The following is a 3,778-nucleotide window of genomic DNA, read 5'->3' as shown; positions in this document are numbered from 1 at the left end:
TCAGAATGAGTTGGCTGAGCTTCATGATCTTTTATGTGAAGGGAACCACAGTTTTAGTACAGACACTCCTCTTTTAGAGGGTGATTTGATGGTTTTGGAAATAAAGGAAGACAGTTTTTTAGGGAGACCTTGTCAGAGACTAAATCTGTGGCTATGGTTTCACCAAGATATAAGTCAGTAGAAGAACAAAGCTTATTGTTCAAGCTTATTCTACAACAGCTCAAAGATTGAGAACAAGCAGACTCTGACACAGAGAGTAGTTCAAATTCAAGTCCTAGTCACGACAGCTTGGTTTGTGACAAGACCTCTGGTTTTGCAACAGGAGTCTTTGTTCCACATTTTAGAGTGGTGAGTTCTTAGTACCAAGGACAGGTTAGTCTTTGGATCCCGGGAATGCCAAATGCCCCATCCTTTCAAAGGATAAAGAGATTTTTTTTTAGCACCACTGCAACAGGCATGTTGCAGTCCATTGCTATCTGTGAAACAGCAAGGGCATTACTAGATGGACAGAACAGAAGTGGTTTTCCTAACCCTTTGTATGCAGAATCTGGTACAGAGCAAGGCAGAGAGTTCATCTTCAGCCCCCTAGCATATCTTCCACCGCAGTACCTCAAAAGCTGATGGTGAAGATCCAGAGGGATCAGATGAGGGACCGTGTCCTATGTCAGTAGTGGACATTAAAATGTTAGATTTAGTAGCTAAAAAGATGGTCAGTTAAAAAAGGGTGATTTAATTTCTTTGTATGCTAGGCAATTTGAAAGTAATAGTTTTACATTTCAACTGGACAATAGGGACCATTTAAAGGCTTTAGAGTTAACAGTGTATCCTTTTGGGGGTATGCCATCCAGACCAGATTTTCAATCAGGAGCTAAGGATTTTGCTGACACACTAGGTAAAAGGGAACAGATTTTATATCGAGACAGGCAGGGATTGCACAGTTAGCAAATATTAAAGAAAAGAAAGATGAGCCTCCTCATGCCTATCATCAAAGGTTAGCTGCAGCCTGGGATAGCACTAACATACAAGGAGTTGTTGATTGTCCTCAATATGTGGATTTATTAGTTAATAATTTGTTGTTAAAAAAAGGTAAATTTGCACATGAACAAGGAATCAATACTGCACCAGGCACTGGAGCTGATGACTAAAGCTGCTGAGACAGTAGCTGAAGAGACTGCAGTCAACAAGGGGTAAGAGCAGAAAGCTTCCTGTAGCTATAGGAGGTGTCCAGGTTGAAGGACCCAGCTGCGCCCCTGCAACCAAAACCTTGGCAATGGAGCAGAAGTTTGACCCCTCTCAGTCTCAGGCTAGAGGAAATGCTCACAGTCAGCCCCCATGCAGGCCCCTGCCAAGGTTTAAAAAACAGGAGTTGAGGGCACAGAAACTCTTTCATGCACTTAATCAGTCCGTTGGCTTGCCAAACCCCTTCCCTTCATGAAATCGAGATTCAAAATCTCCTCAGTCGTTTTGAGGGGAAGTCATGGGATCCCATGAGTTCCTATCCAATATGATTAATTGAATCAATGGGATGATATGGAGGCAAAAATTTGCATAATGAACAATGCTTTTGTAACTCAAGGGAAGGAACTGAAGTGGTTACACAGGCAATTGGATTCTGATGAGGAAGAGTCCAAAGAAACTTCAAAAAGAAATACAGTAGCTGCCTCCTCTCTAAGGGAACATGATACCTGATTTTCTGAATCGGTTTATGAGGCCCCTGAGTCCAGAAACCAGGTAAAGCAGAAGAGAGGATACACATTCACCAGATGCCACCAGACCCCATTGTGTCATGTATAGGTCTCCTTAGGTACAGACAGAGCAAGGACACAAACTGTAACAGCTCTCAAAAGGGTCCATGAGGTAATGTTTATTGTTGATAGAGAGGCAAGTTCATCTAAATGATATGACACTCATCCAGCCATGCCAAAAGTCTCCTGAGACTTTTACAAAACAAGGTTGTCACACCCACTGATAGTCTGCAGGAGACTTATGCAGGACTCATGTGTTTGCTCTGGCTAAGTTACCAGAACCACACAACCTGCTGGGAGTATATTTTCTTGTTTGTTAGACTGTGGTAAAAAACAGTGGGAAAGAATCCTTTGTGATTTCAGAATTACATGAGCTGTGTCCCTAAGAGTTATGCACAGCAAGAAGATTATGTAGTTATACTGTATTTTGACTCTGTGGGTATGTCTACACTGCAATTACACACCCGTGGCTAGCCTGTGCCAATGGACTTGGACTCACAGGGCATGGCCTAAGGGGCTGTTTAATTGCAGTGTAGCCATTCAATCTCAGGCTCAGGCTGCAGCCTGAGCTCTGGGACATTCCCACCTCTCAAAGTCCCAGAACCAGGCTACAGATTGAGCACCATAATTAAACAGCCCCTTAGTCTGAGTTCTTTGAGCCTGAGTCAGCTGGCACAGGGTAACTGTGGGTTTTTAACTGCAGTGTAGGCATGCCCTGTTTGGATGTGCAAATTTGTCATGTTCTGGGGTGCAATCCAGATCAGTGAGGGGTTGTGTCACAGCCTGAGTGCCTCAAAATGCTCTGCTACTGTAATTCTCTGGTATGGATACTTCCAAACAGCATACAAACATGCACTGGATGTCTTTAAGCAGATCTGACTCAGCAATTCTGAATCCAGAGGCCTGCTTGTCATGCCACCACTGCCCCTGGCCTCCACCAAATTTGATTACACTTAGCAAGATGGCCCAACATCCCCCAGTCCCAAATTTTCCCCAAATTGTGTGTTTTGCAATATCCAGCCCTCTCCTGGACTGTTCAGAGAGATATTATGGTTCATTTGTTCCTTTAAAGATACAATACCCAGCAGCTTGCCACATTAATTGATTCACTTTACATCAAACAGCACAGGGTTGGTTTAGATTAAGAATAAAACAAGCTTATTTACAAAAGGAGATGGGATTTTAAGTGAGATCAAGTATGAAAGAGTTAGAAATGATTACAAACAAATCAAAATAAAAATTATTTCTAGAGGCTAAGACTTAATAAAATAAGTTACAGCTTTTCTTCAAGGTAGTTTCTTTACCAAGCTACCTTCTAGCAAGATGGTTGACCAATACCCTCCAATCAGGATCTCTCACAAAGTCCAAAGTGCTTGGTTCTTTTGTCTTCTTAGGTGAAAGATCACTTGGGGTTCTCTGCCCCTCTCTTTTATAGTCCAGTGAACATTTGAAATGGATTCTTCTGAAGGTTTAGTCCCCCCCGCCATGTAAAGTTCATTCAAGCTGTGAGGAAGGCAACAGAGCCTCCTGGTGAAGGAATTTTCATGCTGCTTTTTCCTCTGCTGGTATTTGCTAAAATGCAAATTGATCTGTTTCCTACAATCTCCTCCCCCTGCTGTCTTCTTCATGGCCCAGTTTACCTTCTCTGTTATTTGCATTCCCATTCTCTTAATGTACCTTGGAGATGCCTCCCAGGTGACAGAAATACATTCCTTTATCTAGGGAGGAGTAACTTTAGCCCTGCCTAGCAGATACACTTTGATAACATTTCCAACATTTGTTATCTTGAAGTTGTCCTCTCTACATACACCATTCCATAATATTAATGATCAGTATGTTATTAGCTTTCTATTGATATCTTCCATGACACTTTTTACATACAGGTTATGACATTAGTGAGTTAGGTACACTGAACTGCTCAGAACAGCTGACACTCACTACCAGATACCTGCAATCCCCTTGCCCCTCTTGCACTGTGATGCTGTTAGGGTCACAAACTCCTTAACAGCATTTTTGCCCTTCTGGTTTAGAAG

The sequence above is a fragment of the Caretta caretta genome, chromosome 2 (assembly GCF_965140235.1).
Source record: "Caretta caretta isolate rCarCar2 chromosome 2, rCarCar1.hap1, whole genome shotgun sequence".
Classification (NCBI taxonomy): Eukaryota; Metazoa; Chordata; order Testudines; family Cheloniidae; genus Caretta; species Caretta caretta.
Note: the sequence above shows the minus strand (reverse complement) of the source record.